Source organism: Bombina bombina, chromosome 3, assembly GCF_027579735.1.
Source record: "Bombina bombina isolate aBomBom1 chromosome 3, aBomBom1.pri, whole genome shotgun sequence".
Classification (NCBI taxonomy): Eukaryota; Metazoa; Chordata; class Amphibia; order Anura; family Bombinatoridae; genus Bombina; species Bombina bombina.
Window position 1 is genome coordinate 917,035,842 of NC_069501.1, and position 27,976 is coordinate 917,063,817.

The following is a 27,976-nucleotide window of genomic DNA, read 5'->3' on the forward strand; positions in this document are numbered from 1 at the left end:
TATGGAAAAGTCGCAGCTGGAAAGTGAGCGTTAGACCCTTTCCTGACTGACTCTAAATACCAGCGGGCGGCCAAAACCAGCGTTAGGACCCCCTAAAGCTGGTTTTGACGGCTAACGCAGAACTCTAAATCTAGGCGTAAGTGTTAAATGATTCTAAAAGAATAAAGTAAATTTGATAGTAGAAGTACATTGTTAAATTGTTGCATTCTTGGAACCATGAAAGTTTCATTAAGACTTTTATGTTCCTTTAAATAAATAGAATTTTCTTCATCAAAACTGTCAACCCCACAAGGCAGTGCATATACTTACTACTAATTTATATGATTCACTGGAGTTTAATGCACTCTGTATATAACTGATTTGCACAGGAGACCGCCCATTATTGATTTTTTTTTTCTTTATAACATCATTTGAAAAGCTTACATCACTCTTCTTTACAGGTAAATTATTTAGAAAAGATATGAACATTTTTTTTGTTAACATGTTTATATAACCCACAGTTTGGTTAAAGGGATAGTAAACACTAAAACATGTTATAGTTTAAAAAGATAGATAATCCCTTTATTTACCATTCCCCAGTTTTGCATAACCAACACTGTTATAGAAATATACTTTTTACCTCTGTGATCATCTTGTATCTAAGCCTCTGCAGACTGCCCCCTTATCTTAGATCTTTTGACAGACTTGCATTTCAGGCAATTAGTTCTAACTCTTAAATAACTCCATGTGCATGAGCACAATGTTATCTATATGAAACACATGAACTAACGCCATCTAGCTGTGAAAAACTGTCAAATGCATGCAGATAAGAGTCGGACTTCAAGGGCTAAGAAATTAGCATATGAGCCTACATAGGTTTAGCTTTCAACTAAGAATAGCAAGAGAACAAAGCAAAGTTGATGATAAAAGTAAATTATAAAGTTGTTTAAAATTGCATGCCCTATCTGAAGTTTTATCGTTGTTGTTACATTAAAAAGACACTAAATATATTTTTCTTGTATGTAAAAATAATGCCTTTATGTTTTCTTTCTCTTCTTCATAGTTAATTCTCCACTAAAAAAAAGGAAGAAAAGAAAAAAAAATGTTTTAATACTTGTGAAGCATTTTTCTGTCAACAGTGGGTGTTGTCTAATCAGCCAATAAGCAATATGTTCCTAGAGAGGAGCACAAACATACACCTGTTAGCTTTAATTTAACCGATTTACCCTATTTGTATTCATGTAAAATATTTTGAAGATTATTGCTTTCTTATGCATGACAGAATTTGTCTTACTTTAATGTCCCTGATTGACCTACAGCTGTATACTACAGATTTTTCATTAAAGTTATAAAAATGATAGATCGCTCTTTATAAATTCAAAGTGCTTTAGCTTTATAACATTTTTATTCAAATCTGTCTCCCAAATGAGATCTTTTTTGCTATAAACTTTTAAATATAGCAATATTGATTTCTTCTTAAAATTTCCAGTCAGAACTTGTTAGAATGAGTTTTAAAGCTTAAGATGCACACAAACACCATCACACAATAACATTAATTCCTTCTTTTTTCTTGCTATTCAAAAACATAGAATCTTTATTAATGACTATGTATAAACAAATCATAAAATATAAAAATAATTTTACTTAACACAGAAAAAAAATGTAAATTTCACTGTATGTCCTTATAAAATATTGTACAATCATGTTTGAAAAGCTCATTTTAAAAACACATGGAGTTGACTTTGTTTTTCGTTCTGTGGATAAATTAACAGATTCAGTGTTTTCTGCATGGCACTTTTAATAAGCACTCCACTTACTCAGAAGTTCAGAATTGTTAGAATCCAAAAACAGATTCAGATACAAGGGTGTTGCTGAGAAAAAAAAAAATGACCTTTTTGCCTGCTGAAGGATACAACAATGTAATTCCCCATCAAAAGTAGTTGACAATAGCACAAGAATAAGGTTACTAACAAAAAAAATCTTTTGTAGCTTTTAGAAGAGCTGAATCAATGTTATTCCTCACAACTAGTTATATAAAAACACGAACAATATAAATCTTACCTACAATGAAGACAATATAACTATTTTAAAAGGTTTTTTTTTGCAAGTCTTTATATGAAATGTCCTTCTATTATTGAACAGCCGAATATAAGGACGTTTTTTACAATAATGGTAAAGTAGTTACAGTATCTATCAGACAATCTTAATGAAGAATGTGCATCGAGATAGCTTTCAATTAATTATAGGAACATTTGCAAACAATGTCACTTGAAGTCTTCAGTTGCAGTGATGATAAATACAAATAGTTGTTGAAAACCTTCAATACCTAGATTACCAGATTTATATATATATATTCCCATACATATGTATCTAGAAAGAAGTGATTAAAGGAACATTCTGATATGACGATTACATGCTTTAATTTGTCATTTTTGTGTTACTGAGTCTAGCTAAATATGGACCAGATCACATATAAAGTACATAGGATGGTGTGTGATTATTGCATGCGATAGATGCATACCGCTTCACCATTTGCAGAACACATTGGCACTATAAATTGTGTTAGTTTGTTCTGGCAAAATGCATAGTCCCTACACAAACAAATGCATTATGTGAGTCCACATCATAAATAACATCCAAACCACCAGATTCCTCACACTGCAATAACCTACTGAAACATCAAACAACCCACCCCAATAACATCCGAAACTACAACCCATCACAGGAAACCCCCAAACTGCAGACCCACTTCTACAAGAAACCACTTAACTACCAGAGTACCCACCCTATTAACCTCCTAGTTGTCAGACATCCCACTTCTAATAATCCCTAAGCCACCAGACCCACCATCACAATTAACCCCCTAAGGACAATCCCAATAAATACCACCAGGAACCACCCTAATCACTAACAGCCCTCTACCGACAAGAACCCTAAGCCCTGTAGTGCAATAAAATAATACTACCCAAAAATTTTTAATTAAAAAGCCCCTTCAGACACCAACCCTTATTCATACTTGCATATGGACGTACATGCTTTATATTGTTAGATCATGTAATTTTTGTACACCATACCATGGACCACTATGTCTAGGTTTACATAGTTGCCAATAATACATTTTTAGCAGCCATTAATTGTTAAAATGAATTAATGCAATTTTTGAATTACAATACCGCTTTAATTGACACCTATCTAATAGCCAGTGCAGCTCTAAATATCAACTAATCATAATTGGTGCAATCAGATCTGCTTTTTTGGCATGAACTTTCGCACGCAACTATTTGCTTTCTCTCTCCCTGTTACCTAAAGTTATCTGCTTTCTTCACAATTTTTAAGCCTGTCTCTACCTCTGTAATGTATCGCTCTGTATTTTTCATCTGGGTCATTATCACCTCTACTCACCAAATAGGAGACCAATAGTTGTTAATGACATAGTGTATGATTATTTCCTGCTATTATTGGCTCTGTATTATAGTTAAAAGACTGTCTGTGTATGTCCTTTAGGCATCACTATGTTAAATAGTCAATCAATTATAAAATGGCTTATTTTTAATAAATTGTATGCACTATCATACTCTTTCTTTTATTGGTGTATCAGATATTATAATGTGTTTAAAGGGGTGAATGAATTGCTTAAAATAACTCAAAATGAACCAGGAAGTGAAATTCATAATAGGCCTCAAATATCCCTGGTAACAATTATCAGGCAGATTGTGTCAGAACTTTAACACTAAATAATATTGAGTATCAAACGTTATATCTTGCATAGACAATAAACACTTAAAAAAGCAATTAGTGTCTTATGTTGCTATCAAAGATGAAAAAGCCATGAAATCAGTTATAAATCAGTTATATAATCTAGGCCAACAATAGATAAATATTAAAGCCATAGTTCTGGAAGGGGATATCTTAAAGTTATAAGAAAATAATTTTGGTTTATTTGCTGCAGTTAAATGAGAATATATAAAGCCTTAGATGCCAGTAAGGGCCTCAAAGTTGTGTGTGACTCAATGTTTTGCCGCCTCTATGATAAGCATTTGGCTAAAATGTATTCCTTTTTTGTTGTAGAAAACGGAAATTATTTATGTGTTTAGGAAATTTATTTTCATGTTATGGGAATATGTCCCTATCAGTCAATGAAAATGAGATGCAAGACTTCCATTAATCATTAGTGTTATTGTAAATATAGATTTTAACAGCTTTAACACATCCCTTTTTTATGTAAAATATTTCAAAATTTTTGCTCACAAAATAGTAAATCTGATATGTATTGTGTTTATCTGCTTGGAGAAATAAGGATCCATGGAATTTGACATAATAAATATATATATATATATATATATATATATATATATATATATATATATATATATATATATATAAATATCTCAAAATAACAAGAGTATTGCATTGAGCAAGGATACTTTTTTATTGGACTAACTATACATTTATAAGATGACAAGCTTTTGGAAGAGTGTCTTCCTTTTTCAAGTCTGAAGCAATTCTGACCAATTTGATGGAATGTACATATTATATCTTAAAATACAGGCTAAAAAGACAAAGTGTTACAGAGGCCTGAATGCAGGGGGAGGAGGGGGTGTCATAAAAATCATATGGGGGTTTAGGAGACATGCAGATAGTGTCAGTAAAAGATAACAGGCAGGGGAAATATATAGTTATACACAAAGCATATACTGACATCCAGTTATATATCAACATAGAATCAATATGAATAAAGATGGGAAATTAGGTATACAGGGGTATATAAGATAGTCAAAAAAGGAGAAAAAAAATAAGGGGGAATAATAATAATGACAAAAGTGTGGACATAGGCTTACCTGTGTACCTATGCATAGATAGTGTGGGATATACAATGTAATTGACTACAGTATATAAAAAAGTACATTACAAAAACTTTGGATAATGGGTTAAGAAACCAGAGTCCACATTTAGTCCAGAATTTAGCAAGTTGAAGTGCATTATCATTTTCATTTCAAAGGTTTTTCTTTCCATGGTGTTTTTAAAGTTGCCTGTAAGAATCTTGATTTTGGGGTTTTGGATGGAGTGGTCAGGTTGGGTGAAATGGTGACCAACAGGGGTACAGTATTTTGTTTCACAGTGGTTTTTGATTGAGTGTCTGTGTAAGTTCATCCGAAGGTGCAGTTTTTGGCTTGTTTCTCCAATATAACATCCCACTTTACATGCAGTGCAATGTATCATGTATACCCCATTTGCAGAAATACATGAATATGCCCCTTTAATGTTATAGGATTTACTCTTGTGATTAGCTGTGCTGCTTTCACAAATGTGTTGACATAGTTTGCTGAGAGCTTTGTTGCAGTGCTTGGTTTCATTCTGGGTGTCCTTTTCATCAAGGTGTAGCTTTCTGTGGACCAGTTTCTGTTTTAGGCTGGGTGGTTGTCTGAGTGCCAGGATAGGGGGGTTTTGGAAATATTTTTTTGAGTGTGGGATCCTCTAAGAGTAGTGGCTATAAGTCTTTTATGATTTTTCCTATTCCTTCTACATCAGGGTTATATTTAACAACTAGTGGGATACGCAATATGTTTTTCTTCTCCCTGTATTGTAGCAAGTGTTCACATGGGGTATTAAGGGCAGAGTTAATTTGTTTGTTTATAACCCTTGTTTTGTAACCTTTTTCTCTGAATGATTGGGACAGTGTGATGAGGTGTTTCTCACGGTCCTTGGTGTCTGAGCAAATTCTGTGATATCTGGTGGCATGACTGTAGATTATGGATTTTTTAATGTGATTGGGGTGGGAGCTGGAGCTGTGGAGGTAGCTGCATCTATCTGTTGGTTTCCTGTATACAGATGAGTGTAATTTGCCATTTGTGATGGATATTGTTGTATCCAGGAAGCTGACACAGTCTCTAGAAAAGTCCATTTTAAGCTTGATTGATGCATGAAATAGATTAAATGATTTATGAAAATGTTCTAGCTTTTTTTCTCCTTCTGTCCATATGATGGAAATATCATCTATGTTGCAAAAGTATTTGAAGGGTTTGTGAGGGTGAGTAGCTAGGAATCTCTGTTCTAAATCAGCCATGAAGAAGTTTGCATACTGTGGTGCCATTTTGGTGCCCATGGCTGTTCCCATAGTTTGTAAATAGATGGCGTTATTGAAGATTAAATAATTGTGGGTGAGTATAAATTCTGTAAGTTTTCTGACTGTAGAGGCACTATATGTCTGGTTAGAGCTGTCTGAGGAGAGAAAGTTTAAGCAGGCATCAATACCATCTTTATGTGGAATATTGCTGTACAGGGATTCCACATCCATTGTCACAAATAATAGTATCCTCTGGCAATTCTGTTATCTGGCTGATTTTGTTAAGAAAATCAGTGGTGTCTTTTATAAAGCTAGTGGTCTTAACAACTAAGGGCTTAAGAATATTCTCCACTAGGCCCAATATTTGCTCAGTCAGAGTGTCCATGCCATTTCACCCAACCTGACCACTCCATCCAAAACCTCAAAATCAAGATTCTCAGAGGCAACTTTAACCCCTTAACGACACATGTCGTACAGGGTACGTCGCACACAACCTGGTCTTTAAAGACCAGCGACGTACCCTGTACGACATCAGTGTTTAAAGCGGCTGGAAGCGATCCTGATCGCTTCCAGCCGCTTTCAAGGTATTGCTGTGATGCCTCGACATTGAGGCATCACTGCAATACCTTTTTTCCAAAACCGATGCAGAGAGAGCCACTCTGTGGGCCCGATCGTTGGTGGGTGGGAGCAGCTGCAGGGAGGCGGGTGGGCAGCCCATCGCTACCCGGCATCCGGTTCCTGAATGTGCAATGTGCACCGCCGGGAGCGTGCGGGGGGCCTGCAGGGAGCGCGCGTGATCGCGTAACAGCCACTGCCACCAATGAATTATGAATGGGAAAGAGGGAGAGGGAGGGGGGGAAATAATTTTTCAAAAGGATCTGGGAGAGGGAGAGGGAGGAGGGTATTAGGGGGGGCAGCTACACTACAGAAAACATTTAATTACATGCAAAAAAAAAAAAAAAAAACATTTTTTGGAGGCAAATTAGGTACTGGCAGACAGCTGCCATTACCCAAGATGGCAGCAAATAGGATGTGGGCAAGTGTTATAGAGCTGTTTGGGGGGGATCAGAGAGGTTAGGGGCTAAGGGGGGGGTCCATCACAGCTAAACAGATATTTTTTTTTTTTTTTAAAAATCATAAAAAAAAAAAAGCCTTTTATTTTAGTACTGGCAGAGTTTCTGCCAGTACTTAAGATGGCGGGGACAATTGTGGGGTGGGGGAGGGAAGAGAGATGTTTGGGAGGGATCAGGGGGTGGGATCTCTCAGGTGGGAGGCTGATCTCTACACTAAAGCTAAAATTAACCCTGCAAGCTCCCTACAAGCTATCTAATTAACCCCTGCACTGCTGGGCATAATACACGTGTGATGCGCAGCAGCATTTAGTAGCCTTCTAATTACCAAAAAGCAACACAAAAGTCATATATGTCTGCTATTTCTGAACAAAGGGGATCCCAGAGAAGCATTTACAACCATTTTTGCCATAATTGCACAAGTTGTTTGTAAATAATTTCAGTGAGAAACCTAAAATTGTAAAAAATTTAACATTTTTTTTATTTGATCGCATTTGGCGGTGACATGGTGGCATGAAATATACCAAGATGGGCCTAGATCAATACTTGGGGTTGTCTACTACACTACACTAAAGCTAAAATTAACCCTAGAAGCTCCCTACATGCTCCCTAATTAACCCCTTCACTGCTGGGCATAATACATGTGTGGTGCGCAGTGGCATTTAGCGGCCTTCTAATTACCAAAAAGCAATGCCAAAGCCATATATGTCTGCTATTTATGAACAAAGGGGATCCCAGAGAAGCGTTTACAACCATTTATGCCATAATTGCACAAGTTGTTTGCAAATAATTTCAGTGAGAAACCTAAAGTTTGTGAAAAAAATTATGAAAAGTGAATTTTTTCTTTATTGATCTCATTTGGCGGTGAAATGGTGGCATGAAATATACCAAAATGGGCCTAGATCATTACTTTGGGATGTCTTCTAAAAAAAATATGTATACATGTCAAGGGATATTCAGGGATTCCTGAAAAATATCAGTGTCCCAATGTAACTAGCGCTAATTTTGAAAAAAAGTGGTTTGGAAATAGCAAAGTGCTACTTGTACTTATTGCCCTATAACTTGCGAAAAACGCAAAGAACATGTAAATATTGGGTATTTCTAAACTCAGGACAAAATTTAGAAACTATTTAGCATGGGTGTTTTTTGGTGGTTGTAGATGTGTAACAGATTTTGGGGGTCAAAGTCAGAAAAAGTGTGTTTTTTTTCAATTTTTTCCTCATATTTTATAATTTTTTTATAGTAAATTATAAGATATGATGAAAATAATGGTATCTTTAGAAAGTCCATTTAATGGCGAGAAAAACGGTATATAATATGTGTGGGTACAGTAAATGAGTAACAGGAAAATTACAGCTAAACACAAACACAGCAGAAATGTAAAAATAGCCCTGGTCCTTAAGGGAAAGAAATTGAAAAATGGCCGTGTCCTTAAGGGGTTAAAAACACCATGTAAAGAAATGATAATGCGCTTTAACTAAATTCTAGACTAAATGTGGACTCTGGTTTCTTAACCCATTATCAAAAATTTTTGTAATGTACTTTTTTATATACTGTAGTCAATTACATTGTATATTCCACACTCTCTATGCATAGGCACGCAGGTAAGCCTGTCCACACTTTTGTCATTATTATTATTCCACCTTTTTTTTTTTTTCCTTTCTCCTTTTTTGACTATCTTATATTCCCCTGTATACCTAATGTCCCATCTTTATTCATATAGATTCTATGTTGATATATATAAATTGATGTCAGTATATACTTTGTGTATAACCATATATTTCCCATGCCTGTTATCTTTTACTGACACTATCTGCCTGTCTCCTAAACCCCCATATGATTTTTACGAAAACCCCTCCTCCCCCCTGCATTCAGACCTCTGTAACACTTTGTCTTTTTAGCCTGTGTTTTAAGATATAATCTGTAAATTCCATCAAATTGGTCAGTATTGCTTCAGACTTGAAAAAGGAAGAGACTCTTCCAAAAGCTTGTCATCTTATAAATGTATAATTAGTCCAATAAAAAAGTACCATTGCTCAATGCAATACTCTTGTTATTTTGATATTTAAATCTCTGGACTAACACGGCTACTCCAATCAATGTGTGTGTGTATATATATATTTTTATATATATATATATATATATATATATATATATATATATATATATATATATATATATATATATATATAGCAGTTGCTGCAAATTAATCTCCCATGATAATGATGATCTCATAATAGTTAAAATATATTCCCCACACAAACATCCTTCTTTTAAATGAGTATTGTTTTGACATATTTGACAGTTACATTTCTTTTATATAGTCCCATATTTTGATAGTGAGTGAAATGTATTCAATTGTTTGTGGAAATTAAGATTATTCTGGCTGGTTTATCAAGAGTTTTATGCTGCAAGTGGATTCAAACTTCCCATGAATAGATTATCATACTGAGGATTATCCTTGTTCCAACTGCTATTCCAGTCTTTTTGGAGGTAGATGTCCTCTCCAAAGGAATATAAAGTTGGAATAACCACACTATAGAGATCAGGTGAGAAAAGTGATCAATACAGCCTGAGTCCTTGTTACCCTGCCCAGCTGCACACTCCTGACCCGCTCCACGCCTGCCAGCAATTAGAACGCTACGCAGATACCTGCAGCATATTCCAGAGTAAGGCCACTCAACAGTTTGTTAACGCAGCATTATACATACTCACTTAAAAGGGTAACAAACTGAGCGACACTCTACTTTATTGCCCCTAATTGTGGAAACTCATTTTGCCCGCTACAGCACGGGCCCACTTAACGTCCATCAGCCCATCTACTTAACATTTCACGGGCTAGGCCACTATTAAAGCAGGATCTTCTGACCCATTTTTTGGGGAGCCAGTGCATAACTACCCTGTTCTACTCCTTCAAGACCTGGTTCTCCTGCAGAGACCAATAACCTTATATCTATACCCTTGCTGGTGCATTTACTTTTGATACCGGGAACCTGGACATACCTTATAATTACAATCAGACATAACAGCCCCTCTCCTTACCATTTCTCACCACACTGAAGGTGAGTCATATCCCCATTCCCTCCCCCACTTCGTCAACAGGAGACAAATCCCCTAAGGAGGGGGGTATGTGATAAGAACTGAGACTGCTATACATACCACCCTATACAGCAAATACTGTACTTGAAATTAGAACATATATCATAAAGGAAAGACCTCCTGGGTACCTACCCCTCTACTCTCACTAAGACAGGATACCTGACCTACAGGTGTGCAGCTTACGCTATCTCTGAGAAGGCATTTTCTCTTTCTCATTCCTAGAAGATCCAGGTTATGACAATATGTAAATAACCCCTAAGAGTCTGTGTCCCCGCCGGCCGATCAATGCTACAGTATTAGCACACAGATAATAAGCAGGTCCTCAGCAATAGCAGAAATCTACCAATAGTTAGTCTCATCTGTAACCACCACAAAATGTCGCAGGCCCATAAACGCAAGCACAAACCTCACTCCACACCCAAAAGAACGGTAGTTGACCACTTTCAACACCGTCCAGAAACTACCCAAACAAGATCAGAGGATGAATACTCCGACACGGGCAGTGTCTCTGATACCCAGGCTGGTTCAGCATTAGTTAAGAAAGCCTCACAGATCCTGGGGACAGATACCTGCTCAAATAACAATATGATGGACACCATGAAAGCGCTGCTAGCATCACACCATGAATCTCTATTGAAAAAATTTGACAGATCACATGCGGATTTGAAGAGAGATATTGGCCTCATTGGAGAGCGAACAGATGCGCTAGAGCGCAGACAGGAGGATCTGGCAATAGATCACACCAACCTTCTTTCCTATTCCCAGTCCTTAGCCATCCAAATTACAGACCTGGAATTGAAATTGGCGGACTTAGAGGATAGGTCACGCCGCAACAATATACGAATAAAAGGCATTCCAGAATCTGTGCTACCACAAGAACTTGAGAAGTACCTACAGAAGTTATCCGAAGCAATACTGGGCCCTGCGACAAACAATGAACACCTGATAGATAGAGTGCACAGAGCTCTCAGAGCACGATCAGCAGATGGTGGCCAGCCAAGAGATGTGATAGCCAAATTCCACTACTACACGTACAAAGAGAAAATACTCAGGGCACTTGCCAGAGACAAACGTCTCCCTGAGGAGTATATGGGATTACAAATCTATCCAGACCTTTCCCTCATACGTTACAGATCCGGAGACACTACCAACCGTATACCAAAATACTAAGGGAACGAAATTTGAAATACAGATGGGGGTTCCCGGTACGGCTTATTATCACCAAAGATAGCAACCAATATATAACTTCTACTCCCCAGCAAACAAGAGAACTACTCCAAAAATGGGAGCTCCTTCCACCAGATAAAGAGGTCCAATCTACCAGCACAGAGCGGGGATCTGGTCTAAGAGCATCAGCACCACCTTGGAAACCATTACCACAGAGACCCTCTGGAACGGATGAAAGACCCTCTGGATCCCTTAAGAAACTCAGAGACACTATTGGCACACACCTAATTACAGACCCATAGAGTACCTGCTTATGTAAGATACTTTGACTGTATTCCTTTAGGGGGATACCCCTCCTTTGGAGGGTATGTCCCTCACAATTTATGAAGGTCTCCAGGAGATGAGCAGGAAGAAGATGGGTGAGATCAGAACAGTTTTATATGTTAATTTTTATGTGTTTTATATGATGTTAGACACTAGTTAAGGACTTTACATCTCTCTATTTCTTGGCAAGATTGGCAAAAGTGACTCTAAACTATTGTGCTACATTATACATCTACCTAGCCAATTGTGCCATATGTTTTTTGCTCTTGAATGAGTATGTCATGTGTTATTGTTATGATGCCTCATACCATGTAATTGTTTAACCGACTGGTTATGGATTCTGTTGCAATATCTTTATTGTCCCTTAGATACTGGAAGCAGTTTACCTTATGCCCAGAAGAGTAGACACTGGCCATACTTCCTTGATAGTATTAGCTCCCCCTACTGAAGGCCTCTGTGTCGTTATAACTATGTTACATTGTAATATATGTTTATTAATCAAATGCTCACCCACAATGTTGCAAAGTGACTAGAACCCCATAAGCATAAAGGTAAGGATGTAATCAGCAGAATTAAATCTATACTTAATCTTTACCGTTGACAACTTAAAATTGAGGCACCGCTATTTGAGAAAGTATCCTATCCTCCAAAATCCATATAGATTATATCCCTTAATAAACACTTGCACTGCTCGGTGATGGGCCATAAACCCACCACTTAACTCCCCTTGAGATCCTTAGTTTTCAAACATAGACATAGTTTGTTGTTCTCGCCTATTGTTTCACGGCCAATGGCGAGTGAAGGAAATCAAACCTCCGCTCTTTTGAGGGAAAAATACTAAACCCCCTACTAGTAACCCAACTTACCATGAGCATCACATTGTTACCTTAATGGGGAGATACTAAATGTTATATAGGCCCCTGTTTTGAGACAACATTGTCTATAATCATACAAGGGGAAGTAACGGATGTCTCATCTCCACTTATCTCCTGTTACATTGTCCCATCCTGTTTTGTGTTTCTCCTGTTGAGATTACTGTTTTAACCTTTGAGATATACAGCATTGAATATATTACTCCATATACAAATAACTTACCAATTTAGTACATATGCCTTTTGCTTATTTCATTTCATTTTGTATTTATTTACTTTTATTTTTCCTTTTCTTATTTATCTGTTGCTTTATAAACTCCACACTGGGCCGGCGGGGCCCTGGACCCCTCTCCGCATAGCACCCCCCCCAACAATTTAGCTGTGTCCCTCTGGCATAGACCAGACGGAACACTCATTGCGAAAGTGTACATATATCACTTTTAGACAGTCATAGAGGTCACTCACCTTACCACCCCGCACTCAAAGATATACGGCAGACTTACACCCCCCTAAGGGAAGAGTGGCTCCCACGCTTTATCTTCACACCAATCCCTTAACCCTAGCGATCCTGATAGCCCCTAGACCATTGCCATAATGGCCCCAATACGTGTAGCTACATTGAATGCGCAGGGCCTAAACTCCCCCACTAAGAGAAAGCTGTTGCAGCACTATGTCCTAGCACACAAATTACACATCTTATTCCTACAGGAAACCCACTGGTCGGGGGAGCCTCGACTCCCTGGGATCTCCAAACACTACCCGACCTGTGAGATCGCCTCTAATTCCGAAAGCAAAAATAGAGGTGTTGCCATATTAATTAGTAAAGACCTGTCCTACAAACTGGAATATATTGAAAAAGATAGTGAAGGCAGATACCTGATACTTATCTGCTCACTCAATGACACCTTATTTACCCTAGTTTCAATGTATTCACCTAATACCAAGCAAATCCCCTTTCTCCGCAGGCTCTTGACGCATGTAGACCAGATCAAAAGGGGAAGTTTAATAATAGGGGGAGATTTTAACATGGTATGGGACCCCTCCAAAGACAAACAATCCACCCTCACGACACACTCAGATAGGAATCTTTCATCCACCTCCAATGCTTTCCGGAAGCTCATCTACCAACATAATCTATATGATGCATGGAGATGTCTAGCACCCCTAGAAAGAGACTTTACACATCATTCCAAAGGAATATAAAGTTGTGGGTTAGTATGAATTTGATGTTTTTTAACTCAATATGTGCGTATGCATTCTTGGTCTAAAAATGCCTGACATGCTGTTAGGCCAATCTAGTGAGAAACATTGGCCAATATGGTTCCTTTTGGGACCAAACTTGTGTGTTAGGATACCAGGAACACCCTCCCAAAGTCTTGACCTAAAATTCAGCATCAGGTGGAGGGGTTGTAGGTTATGGGTAAAGTTCAGATTGTGGACAAGTAGGCCGATAGACAATAATGCAAAGTCAGACAAGCCAGGTCAGAAGCCAGTATGAGTAGCGAGGTACAGGAGGAAGAACCAAATGAATAGCCACGGACAGGCAGAATCAAAACCAGACACAAAAACAAAGCATATCAGCAAGCAAAAAGGGTAATCCAAAAATAAAGTTAAAGTAACTAGCAATCTTCAGGCAAAAAAACAAAGTAGCACAACCAGAGTTAGACTCTTTACAAGGGCACTGAGAAAATGCACAATGCCTTTTAAATAGGGAAATCAATAGTAAAGGTGGCAAATGAGACTCAGGCTTGGATAGTAAAAACTAAAAAGATTTAAGCTTGGATAGTATAAACTACTGCCAGTTAAAAGGTACAGCTGTTAGGTTACCCTCCATTGCCTACTTTCTATGTCGCAGACACAAAAATAATAAGGAAAGGGCAGATAATTATCTTTATTAGAATTATACATTATTTCAGGTTTGTTAAAAATATTCTGCCATAACCTTAAGTTATGTTTGTTGATCATATGGTATTTGTTTTGAAGATAACCAAGCAACAGTTTATGCTTATGTGCAATGTCTCCATCTTATGGCGAGATTTTTGGCTATAATTTTATTTATGGATGTGATGTGACATTCTTTTTAAAGCAATGTACAAATATATCTTGACATTTATTGAGTTGTCTCTGTATGTTAAATAAAAAGATTCTAAAAAAAAAAAAAGGGAGCTGTTACGAAGAATAGGCTAATGCCATGCAAGCAAAAATGCTAACAATACCCCCCTCAAAAACCCGTCCTTTGATATATAGATTGATATAGGGTGCAGAATGTGGTAGGCAGCAAAGAAAGCAGGAGCATTCAGATCTCGGGCAGTTATCCAGGTTGTTATGGTAAGTTGATAGCCCTTCCAAGCAACCAGGTACTGGAACCCCCTGTCCTTCTGATGGCAAACAAAGATCTGTGATATCTCATGTTTGGGCTGTTCATCAGTAATCACAGGTTTAGGAGGTCTGATAGTGAAAACAATTTAGAAGCAGACACTTATTTCAGAAAGTGAAACACTGGGTGTAGTCTCTTAGCTAGAAGAGCCCATCTGCAAGCCATTGGAGTAAAATGGGCACTTGTATACAAAATGGACGCCCATAGTGAAGACCCAGCTTTGGAAAAGGCTACTTAAGGTGAATATATCTGGTTAACAGTCATATTGGGTCACCCACCTGGAACTTGGTGGGAGCTGGTCTCTTCCGAGCTGCGGCCCCTTTAGCTTGACCTGAGGCTTTTACAAATCAACTTCGGATCTTGTACCAGTTTTACAGTGAGACTGCAAGAAAGAAATATAGATGTCCACTGCAGGTAGATTAGACGCAAAGAATGAAGAAGACACAGAGAATAATTCCTAGGCATCTTTTTATTAGCACACTTCAGACAGGAAGCAACATAAGATGCTGCATCCTTTGCATAGCTGACCACCAGATGTGATCCATCAGATCCGGGAGTCCAGACAGAGAATTATCATGGAGCCAGGCAAAAACATGTTGTATCTCAGGGTAGGTGGAACATACATCTTATGGGAAGGCATTTGATACTTCTTCTGAATCTGTCACTTAGCCTCTTGCAGATTGTAAAGAAATTAAGTAGAAAGGAGCGTGATGATACAATCTGATGGAATGATAGGAGAAGAACAAGCCACCTCCTCTTTATCAGCTTCAAATTTGCAAATAACTGTGTCCACCTTTTTATTCTTGGTACCTGGAATGTAAGAAAGGGTATAGTAAAACCTTGAGGAGAACAAGGCCCATTAGACATGTCTATGACTCAGACATTTAGCACTTTGGAGATATAGCAGATTGTTAATATCTGTCAAAATCAGAAATGCAACAGAAGCACCTTCCATTAAATTTCTCCATTCCTCAAAGCCAATTTGATAGCCAGTAGTTTGCTGTTGCCGACATCATAGTTCTTCTCAGTAGGGGTCTATTTTTTTAGAGAAGGCGACAGGATGTATGCGACTAGACACTGGATCTCTCTGGTAAAGGATAGCTTCAGTACCCATTTCTAAAGTGTCTACCTCCAAAATAAATTGATACTTTAGATCAGAATGCTTCAAAACAGGGGCAGGGTAGAAAGCCAACTTACAATAATGGCCTCTGACCATTTATCACTAGATGTACTTTTCTGAGTGAGAGCAGAGATGGGGGCAGGTATGGAGGTGGATCCCTTGATGAATCATCTATAAAAATTAGCAATACTCAGAAATATTTGGCTCCAAAGTGGAGGGATGAGGCCATTATTTGATAGCAGCTAATTTCTCTCTTGGAGGGAGAACTTTTAGAAAATTTGCTTTGTCCAAAGAGAAAAGAGACTGAAAGAAAATAAGGAAAGTGGAGGAAGGAGAAAGCTCAGCATTATCCATTATGATGGAGGAGGTGCAGTAAAGGAAGAAGGAGATGTATTTTACATTCCTGGTGAACTAGGAGTTTATATATATGAATGCTAAGGTAGATTGCCTGCCAGGAGAAGAAAAAGCTGAAGTGTAGGAATGAAGAAGAAGAAAGATGGAACGCTGTTTGTATGACAAGAAAGGACAGGAGGTTAGTGGTTTTATATTATGGGGGGAATTGGGGGGAGGATGAGAGAAAAAAAAATAAAGATAAGAAAACAAACAGAGAGAAAGAGAGAGAAAGTTTGCAGGTAAGTTAAAACAAGGAATTAACACCACTGTACACAAATAGATGTCAATAGATATTGCAACAATATGTTGAGGTATGAAACTCTAAATGGCACATTATCACAATGATCGGAACATTTATGAGAGTGTGGCACCATTATTTATTTAGAAGAACAAAAGTTAATGTAGATATAAATTAGAAACAATAGCAACTCTGACTTATAGGCTTGATTACAAGTGTAGAGTTCCTTTTATTAAATAATAAAGCAATAAAGCATAAAGCAGTTTTAATAAGGGGATGTGGGGGGTTAGAAAAAAACGGCACTGAAAGGTGCCTTAACATTGAAGTCTATGGGGATTGTTTTTTTACATTAAATATATAAACATATAATCACATAAATATATATGTATATATTCATATACATATATATTATTTATTTGCTACCCAATGCTGTGTGACTTACCCCCTGCACTGCGCTAGGTTCTTTGCCGTGTCTCATGGCATGAGAATGAGGCACCCATTGGAGCCTACGGAAGTGTGCTCTTGTGAGCGCAAGGCTTCCAGGCAATCGCTGTCATGCTCGGCCGCTGGGAAGCTCTGGCAGTCCTCTCTGTGTGCTTGATTGACAGGTAGTCTGAGCCGCCCCTTCCTGATGATGTCACGACCAGGCTTTTTATTCCGGGCTTCCTGTTTCTTCAGTGCCCCTTTGTTTGTTCCTCTTTGTGGCTTCTGTGAGGAATTCACTGTGGAAACTCTATAACTGCTGATTTTCTGTTGCCAATCTCTTCAAGGACTGACTATGCTGGGTTAACCTTCAAATTTCCTGATTACCTGTTTCCAAACAATGCAAGTATTGTTTATTCTGTGAAACTCTCTATCTGCATGTTAACCTGCTTCCAAACTCTGCAAATACTGTTTATTCTGTGAAACTCTCAAACTGCATTTTAACCTACTGCCAAACTCTGCAAATACTGTTTATTCAGTGTAAACCTTCAAACTGCTTGATATCCTGTTGCCAAACACTGCAGGTACTGTTTATTCTGTGAAACTCTCTAACTGCATGTTAACCTGCTGCCAAACTCTGCAAATACTGTTTATTCAGTGTTAACCTTCAAACTACCTGATATACTGTTGCCAGACTCTGCAAGTACTGATTATTCTGTGTTAACCGTCAAACTACCTGATATACTGTTATCAAACTCTGCAAGTTCTGACTATTCAGTGTTAACCCTCAAACTGCCTGATAACCTGTTACAAACTCTGCAAGGACTGACTACACAGTGTTAACCCTCAAACTGCTTGATAACAAATTACCTACTCCTGCATTATTAACTGTTTCTTGTTTTACCCTTCTTCTGTCTGAGTATAAGTGGACTATCCCTGCTCTCCTGATTCTGTGGAAGACATTTCCTGAAACCAGTTCCTTATTCAGAAGTCTATCTGGCTGATATATTGAATTACTTTGGACACAGGCTAACCCTGCTCCATATCGTGAGTACATTGTTTTTTGGAGGTTGTCGTAGGGTCACGTCCTGGATTAAACTCAGAGTTCAAGGGTGTTGTTTAAGTTTGCCCTAGCATTTGGGTCTTCTTCTGGACATTTCCTAACCTGACAATTGAGTTCACTTTGCACTTATCTTGTAATACCAGCACATTTGCCCACTATGACCTAAATTACGAGTGGAGTGCAAAATTGTGCTTTTGAGAGTGAGATATTTGCACTCCACTCGTAATTTAGGTCATATGGGCTAGATTACAAGTAGATTGCTTTTTTAACGTGCACCAGTAAAAGTGCTAATTTAAGCTTGCAGGAACACTTTGCCCTAAGCACAATTAACCATACGTCAGACCTCTTAAAACTATTTTAAGTAAGGGGTCCTATGTCCCTTTTACCTGTTGCGATTACAATCATTAATTATTACACAGTGCTTTGTGTTTTTTGGCTCACCTAGAAGTGCACTTGAGTGGTGCAGTACAAACAGCTGGTGGTCGAAAGTAAGCTACATCAGAAGAAGTAGAAAATGCATTTTATATTAGTTGTCATTATATAAAAAAAAAAAGTAACAGAGCTTACCTTTATTAAAAATCAACCATAGTACTGTATAGAACTATTTCAACAGATTTGCGCTGTACACATCTAGAAATTCTTTAATGCAAAATTATAGCATACACTGTGAACCCTTTGTTAAAGGGTCAGTCTATTCCAGAATTGTTATTGTTTAAAATTAGAGATAATCCCTTTATTACTCATTCTCAAGTTCTGCATAACCAACACAGTTATATTAATCTACTTTTTACCTCTGTGATTACCTTGTATCTAAGCCCCTGTAGACTACCCCTTATTTCAGTTCTTTTGAAAGAATTGCATTTTAGCCAATCAGTGCTGACTCGTAGGTAACTCCATGGGAGTGAGCACAATGTTATCTATATGGCACACATGAACTTGTGCTGTCTAGATGAAAAAAAAACTGTTAAAATGCACTGAGACAAGAGGCGGCCATCAAGTTCTTAGAAATTAACATATGAACATACCTAGGTTTAGCTTTCAACAAAGAATACAATTTTTTTTACTAAAAGACTATAATGCCCACTATTTTGAGGGCATTTAGGGCACTTTTAGAAAATTAACCAGAGACCTTATCTCTGGTAAATTTTCTGAGGGCTAATTACTACTGCGAGCTAGCAGTAGCAATAACCAGCCCATTTGCGACGTGAGATAATTTAGCGCCCCACTTGTAATCTAGCCCTATATGTTTTTAAAACACATTAGCTGTTTAAGATAAATGAAGTCTAGGGTGTTTTGTGAAGAAATTCTAATATAAAAATGTGTATAAATTATTAGTGATAGTAAAGTTATATTGTTATTCAAGTCTTTGTTCTACTCTGCATCTAAAAGAGAACATTTTAAAATGCATTACCGTCTTTCATTTAAATAAAATAACAATACAATTTCCTATGGTAAATGAAAAAAAATGTATTTGATTTTAGCACTGAGCACCAGTTCTTGGGGAGAAAGCAAGTTGTGCCTAGGGATGCATTGTGTACAATAATACACTTCCTGTTACTTTCAAAATCAAAAGCTTTATTTTAATATTGTTTCATTAACAAGAATGTGTTTAACATAGTGCTTTTTTAATGTGTATGCTATAATTATTTTGGATATTATGTTTCTTTAAGCAGTACTATTATTATCTTCATGTATTCATAAAGTAGCAACCTATAATGCAGCTTCATGTTAATGTGTATATTGAATACATGATTACAAATGCAATGCTAATTTGTTTCTAAATGTTTTGCAACTTATGAGTGTCTGACGGCTAAAACATTGCATCCGTGAGGTAGGGATGGTTGAGTGACAGCTGAAAAACACGTTTAAATAATACATGCAACATATTTAAGAAAATAAAATTATAATTACATTAAATAAAATTGGATACGGTCAAGACAGCAGAGCAATACATTGATTTTTTTTTATTATTATTATTTATAAGAATTGAAGCAATATGGTCAAGGAATAATAAAAGGCGATTATCATAAAATTATTTTGTAAAATTAGTTATCTTCATTTTATCATCGCAATATTAAATGTGTTGTTCTGTCATATATAAAAAACAGAACAGCTGCTCCTATCACATGAACATAAACACCAAGAATATGAGTAAGGAAAGTAAAAATAAAGTAAAAAGAATAAAAAGGGCTTTATTTAGTACTGTAGCTAATCTAAACCTTAAAGGTACAAGTTCTGATCATGCTGGGTCCCAATGTATAAGGCTAGTGTTGAGGGGTTTTTACATGTAGCAAGACAGAGCAGATCAGAGTCCCATCTGAAGTCAGTCCAATCAGCAAAAGAACAGGTAAGGGCAAGGCAATAGAGAAGTCCAGATAGCCAAGCCAGGGGTCAATGCCAGTAATCAGTCCAATTCACAAAAATAAACAGGTAAGGGCAAGGCAATAGAGCAGCCCCGATAGCCAAACCAGGGGCCAATGATCCAAAGACAAATAGGGCACAAGGGATAATAGCACGGAATGCCAGGAAACACAGATGCCAAGTGCAGCAATGGCAAAGCACTGATTAAAGAGAGTTGTAGGCTTTTAAAGGGAATGACTTTGGGAGTGGTTCAGCAGGATGAGATTCAATACAAAGTATAGATCCTTTGATAAAGGCAACCCCGGAACAATATAATTGCCTGGAGGGGTTTTTGACCCCACTTGAGCTACGTAATGGAGGTGCGGTAAGGGGAGGTGTAAGGGAGCTGTTAAGTAGGGGTGGTCAATGGAAGCTGGCACTTTTAAACGGGAAGAAGCTGTGAGATAAGGAACAGAGCTGAGCGGAAACAGTACTTACCATGGATTATATGCAGATGGTTCTCGTCAGGGTGCAGGAGCTGGTCAGGTATAAGGGTCTGGCTTGGCTACAGCAGAGGTTGGATGGTGATAGAGCTGTAGGCAGTACTGGAGGAGGAGACACGGCCAGCGGCATTAGTGAGGCAGAGGGCCAATCGAAGACGTTGCAGACGTCCTGCCCACCAGAGAGTCTCAGTTCATTGATCGGGACCAGGCAAGATTCCAGGAGCAAGAGGCAGGATTCGGAGATGGCCACTGGAGGTGTGAGTCAGGCTGGCAGACGGGCAGTGCAATTCAGAACTGTGGCGGTAGCTGATGGCGGCAATGGGAGGCGGCGGTCCAGGACCAGTGACGTCAGCATTGTGGAGCAGGTGATGGTGCCAGGTAATGGAGGCCTGGATGGTACGTCATAAGGAGAGGACACGGCTACTGGGGTGAGGCCTGATACCCAAGTAGGTGGGACAAGTGTTGTGGCACTTGAGGTTACAGCTCAGGGGAGTCTTGGCAGGGTGCAGGACCAGACAACAGCCTTTAGAGGGCTGAGGAGGCAATCTGCTGGGGCTGGAGGAGACGGGACATGGACTGAGGGGATTGCTGGGGGTTCTATGAGGTTAGAGCTTAGGGCTGGTAGTGAGGATCAGGATATCAGAGTATTTAGTACTAGGGGCAGATGAAGCAGAGAGGTGTGGTGAGAACAGGGTTGAGCAGGATGAGGAGCAGGGGGAGAGGTAATAGAGGCCCAAGGGTATATTAGTGCTATGGGTAGGAATACTAATGTGTGTTTTTCCACAGAACCAAATGCGGAGGATGCTTTTTCCCTGGAAGGGGAAAGAAGAAGAGAGACAACATCTACAGCTCTGGAAGGTGACTCACTGTGGGTTGAGGACGACTACAGTGATTTTGCTGAGGAGGTGGAGGCTTCTACTTCCGGACCTGTTACTGCAGACTAGGTAGGGGACTTGGCTGCATTAATGCAGCTACTCCGGGCTTTGGTGCCAGAGGGGTGGGGCGTGAGAAGGGGAGGAAGTCTGTAAGGAGATGGGCTAGTGTAGAGAGGGGTGTTAGGGTAGTTAATATGGGTACAGCAGCTCAGTGGAGGATAATACGGGTTCTGCATCTTCTCAGTCTCGACCCAGGGAGAGGAGGAAAAAGAACAGCAGGAGCAGGAATCGGGTGTCACGGTGGCGGGTGAGGTCCCGTTCACCTTTGGCTTATCATAGCCGGCAGGATACAGGAGAGGCTACAGTCTGGGGCATGCTGGACAGGCACATGGGGAGGTGTCAGACCAGGAGGTCACAGTCCCCAGAGAGCAGGAGCAGCAGGGAGACAATGGCTTCCAGTGGGATAAAAATTAACATATGATACAGAACTGGCGATTCAAGATAGCAGGAGTTGAGTGGGAGTAGGAGAGAAGTCTGGTGGAGGACCTAGTATAACACTGGGACAGACCGGTGAGAGTTGCCACTTGTTCAGTGCCTGATGGGGGTGCATCTGGGGATAACAGGTGTGAGTCGGTGTTGAAAGGCTTGAAGGACTTAGTGGCGCAGTTGGAAGGTGAAGTGGGCATGTGACTGGGGCTGGCAATGGTACGCCAGGTCATGTGGGTGTATGAGTTGCACAAGGTGAGTAGGCCAGTGTTCAGTGGGCCCGTTGGGGATCTACTTGTCAAAAGAGGTTAAGGAAAAATATTGGAAGTGGGAGTTTGTGGAGATTTTCTCCCTGCTCCCAGTGGATCAGTTTATTGATATTAAGGAGGATTCCAAAGGCTAACCAGAAAAAGGAAGAATGGAAAAAGAGGTACAGGAAGTTTTCAAAGACGTTGTCAAATTGGTCCAAGGCCTTCTATATATTATGGAGTGTCATTGGAGAGAAGAACCCTGAATTGTGTTCCGCCTTATTTTGTTGCCTGGATGAAGTTGCGGGGGCTTGTCAGAAGTATGGAGGCCTTGCCTGGTGGAAATATGATGAGCAGTTCTGCCAGAGAATGGCAGTGCGTATAGAAATGAGGTGTAACAATAGGGATATGGCTGGAGTTAATGACGACATTAGGGCAGCCCTTTTGAGAGCCTGGGGTTGGGAGCAGTAGTGGAGCAGTGCCCGGGACATCAGCAGTGCCCCCTAGGAAAGGGCTCTGCTTTCAATTCAATGAGGGATTGTGTCGGTTCGGAACAGCTTGTAAATACAAGCATGAATGCTCTTATTGTGGGGGAAACTAATCCGGCTCCAGGTGTTTCAAAAATGCAAAAATGGCAGGTAAAGGAGATTTGTCTAATGCGGGACAGGATGCCGGTGAGAGTAGAAAAGCTGGTGCCTTGGCTATGGAGGTACAGTAGGTGGAGGGGCAAGGGGGGATGCAGAATTATTGTTGACAGGATTCAACTCGGATTTCTGTATCCCCTTTATTGAGGATGTGGGTTCCGGGGTTTCAGGTTACCTCAAATAATTTTCCTGATGTGGTTGCAGCTAAGCTGGAGAAAGAGGTGGCTTTAGGTCGGATGGGTGGACTGTTAAGGGACCCCCCATTGGAGAATTTGAAGATTTCTATTTTGGTTGTGGTGCCTAAGACGGCACCTGGCCAATTTAAGATGATACATCATTTATTGTTTCCAAAGGGTTCTTCAGTGAATGATGGGATTGATCCTGAGGTGTTGGTGGTAAGGTATGCATCTTTTGATAGGTGTGGATCTGGTCAGGATGGCAGGTCACGGTGCTCTATTGGCAACAGTGGATATTGAGGCGACATTCAGATTCCTTCTGGTTGATCTTATGTGTCACCATCTTTTGGGATGCCATTTTGGAGATGCATTCTTCATGGATTTGTGTCTTCCAATAGGCTGTTCAATATCTTGCTCTTACTTCAAGAAGGTTAGCCGTTTAATGGAGTTGGTGGTGAAGCAGCGCTCTGGGTGGTCTTCTATAATTCACTACCTAGATGACTTTTTGTTTGTAGGTCCTCTCGGTTTAGGGGTTTGCCAGAAATTGATGAATGCCTTTTTAGAGGTTGCTAGAGATTTTGGGATCCCTGTGGCATCTGAGAAGACGGGGGACCATCCTCTGTTTTGATTCAGTTTTGATGGTGTGCAGGTTGCCAGAGGATAAAATTGTGGACTTGGTTCAGACTATTGGTGGGGCTTTAGTGAAGAAAAAGCTTACCTTGAAATAAATGCAGTCGTTAGTGGGGAAGTTGAACTTTGCAAGCAGGATAATTACGGTAGGGAGGATCTTATGTTGGAGATTGTCGTTTGCGACAGTTGGAGATAAGCTTCCTTATTTTAGTATTCGTTTGTCTAATGAATTGATAGAGGATTTGAGAGTATGGAGGGCTTTTCTTGCAGAGTTTAATGGTATATCCTTGGTTCAGGCTGCTGAAGTGTCAAATGGGGTGTTACATCTGTTCACAGATGCCTCTGGGGCTCATGGCTTTGGGACCATATGTGGATGGAAATGGTGCGTGGGTGCTTCGCCTGAGAGTTGGGTGGCAGCGGGTTTGACAAAGATCCTAGTTTTTCTTTAGCTGTTCCTCTTGGTGGTGGCTGTCAGAGTGTGGGGTGAGGGGCTTGGAAATAGGAAAGTGCTGTTTCATTTGGACAATATGGGGGTGGTTTTTGCCATCAAACGTTTGTATTCTAGTTCAAAGCCGGTGGTGTGTTTGCTCAGAATGTTTGTGCTTGAATGCTTAAGAAACAATGTATACTTTTGGGCTGTGCATGTGTCTAGTAAGGAGAATGTTGGTGCTGATGCCCTTTCCCATTTTCAGTGGCAGCGGTTCTGGGACGTGGCACCGGAGATTAAGAGGATTGGTACTCCTTGACCAGACGACATGTGGCTGCTGAGTTTCCTAGATTGCTGAGGATTGCTGGGAGAGCTGTAGCTCCAGGTACTTGAAGAGCTTATGTGGTGGTGTGGTTGCAAAGCTTGGACAGGATAGAAGCAGCTAAGGGATCCTTTTCAGGTGATGTCAGTGCATTGTTGGATTGGATTGAGGAATGAAGGGCTATCTCGTTCTGTCATTCAACGGAAGATGGCGGTGTGGCTTTTCTGTTTAAACTTTTGGGATTGGATGATTTAACTAAGAATTTTGGTATCTTCATGGCAGTAAGGGGGCTTGTTCGGGTAGGAGGAGTGTGGATCAGAGGCGCCAATTAGTATTCTCTGTTTTAGTATTCTCTGCCAATTAGTATTCTCTGTTTTACAGAGGGTGGTTTTGTTTTTGCCTGGGGTTTGTTTTTCCCGCTTTGAGTTATTATTGTTTCGAGCTGCTTTTTTGTTGGCATTTTTTGGGGCCTTTAGAGTATCAGAATTGGTTGGGGAAAATAAAAGGGATAGAGGAGGTCTTCAAAGATGTGGTAGTTACTTCAAACAAGTTGTTGTTGTGATTAAGGAAGTCTAGGGTGGATCAAGAAGGTAAAGGGAAATTGATTTGGCTTTTGGAGATTGAGGGTGTGTGCTGCCCAGTGATGGTGGTTAGGGAATTCTTGGAGGTGTGTAAGGTGTTGGGAGAAGGTCCTTTGTTGTTGCACGAGAATAGGTCCGCCCTGTCTCATTATCAATTTGGGGCAGTAATGAAGAAAGTGCTTGGAGTGTTGGGTGTGGATGAAAGTGAGTTTAGTTGCCACTCCTTTAGGATTGGGGTGGCAACAGAGACAAATGGTTAAGGTTTGAGTGACAGTATGGTGAAAAGGATTGGGAGATGGCGATCTGATTGTTTTAAATTGTATATTAGGCCAGGGTTGGAGTTATAGTTGTTTTCTGTTTTAGCAGGTCTGCTTCACTTTTGGATCGTGGGCCACTCTTTCATTTGTTGGGCGAGGAAAGCTGCAGCAGTTAAAGATTCGAGGACCCAGTTGAATTGTTCCGCAGATCAAGTTGTAGTTAAATTATTTGGGGTTAAGGGTTTGAGGTGGGACCAGGTAGTTGGTCAGGTGATTGATAGGGCCAGGTTATTCCAGCCTCCAGATATCTTGCTGTTACATGGGGGGGGCAATGACCTGGGATTTATGTCCCAGAAGGAGCTAGTGGATAGGATCAGGTGGAGGTTGAGAAGGTTGAAAGATTTGTTTCCTCAGTTGTTGGTAGTTTGGTTGGTTATTGAATGCTGTTTAGTTTGGAGATCGGCATGGGATGTGAGGTTAGAAGCTTCTAGAAGAAAAGTGAATAGGATGGTGACCAGCTTTGTGGCAAGGTTAGGGGTTTTTGGGATCAGACATGTTGAATTTGAGGGTGAGTCCAGAAAATGTTTTTTCCTGAGAGATGGGGTGCACCTTAATGAAGTTGGTCTCCACCGATTTAATTTTAATCTGAGCGAAGGGGTGAAAAAGGCCTTAGCCCTGTGGGATGATGCTCAACGGTAATTTGAGCAGTGACAGTGCTAGCCTTCAGTTTGAATTAAGCCGAGTAAACTAGTACCTCCTCATGTAAGGGGAGAGGTTATTTCCGAGGGGTGTGCCTGGCTGAGTGCCAATGGAAGGCACATGATGTGTTGAGGGGCAAGCACCTTTCTGAAAAATTAAAGTTGTGGTTAATTTTTAACTAAAATCTAGATTCAGTTGCCCAGAGGAAACAAAACATATTTTATCCCCAATAAACATTTATCGTTACATTTTCATTTTCATAATTATTAATGAAATCCATAACTTAAGTTGAGATAAAAAGTCCCAGTTAACAGCCATTAGCAATATCAGGATTTATTTCCATTTCAGGATCTACCTCAATATAAAGTTAAGCAATGTACAGGATTAAAGACAATAGAAATACCATGTCAGGGTAATCTAGATGATATAATTAAAGACATAGATGGGGGGGGGTAGTTTATCTTGATTTTAGCCTGAAGGATACATATTTATAATCTTAATTTGCATGGACTACAATTGAAATCCTAGATTCCCTCCTCTGCCCCCTTCACACAAACCAGAACATATACTTACACTTGCCCCCCACCACCCTAAAATACTATGCAGTTTCACCAAAGTTTCAGAGGATAATGTATCAATATCTTATACTCCTTCCATCTAAAAATTTGTTCCTGACAACACATTACTTCCCAACAACTTCCACCACTCTCTGCTACTATGATCCAAGCCTAGCTATTCTTTTTAGCTTTTCTCTAATCAATTGCATATTTCATCTCCTCATAGAAAATATTTGCTCTTTTGGTACTTGAGAGTCTCATGGTTTGATTCCTACAATTCATACTCAATTAGATTTCTTCAGAGGCACATCTTCTGACCCTCTGCCACAATCTGATGGAATATCATTCTTTGTCTACTCTTTATCTTTGCTTTTAGTACCACTTCTATATGGTTGGCACCTAAATCATATGTCTTCTCCACGAGGCAGTTTTTAGGGGTTAAAGTTGGCGGGTGTGGGGTGTAATGAAAATATGGCACTGAAAAATGCCTTTACATTGTGGGCTATGAGGAACTGTGTTTTCCCTGTAAATAAATATATGTATATGCTTATATACATATATTGTTATATGTTTCCTAACCTGAACATGGATTTTTCATTGTTTTTATGGCTTCTGTTTTTTAAAAATCTGATGTATAAAAAAGTATTTATTTCATCTTATGAATACGTGATCACTATAGATCTGGAGGTGAGGAAATACTTGTTTTATATATGATTATATACATATATATTTATGTGTTAATATGTGTATATACACATATAAACACATAAAAATATATGTACAGTATATAAGCATATACATATATATTTAAAATCTGCTGCCCTTTGCTGCATGACTTGTCCTCTTCACTGCGCTAGGTTCTCATGCCGTGTCTCAATAAAATAAAGAAAATAATACACTTCAAATTTTGTATTAAAAATATGAATATTACAGCATTTTTTGCATATGCTGTGTAGCTTTATTATGATTTTTACTGTTATTTTTCTTCTGAGTAATTTCAATACAAATTTTAATATATCCATAAAATCAGATTTTTGCAGAA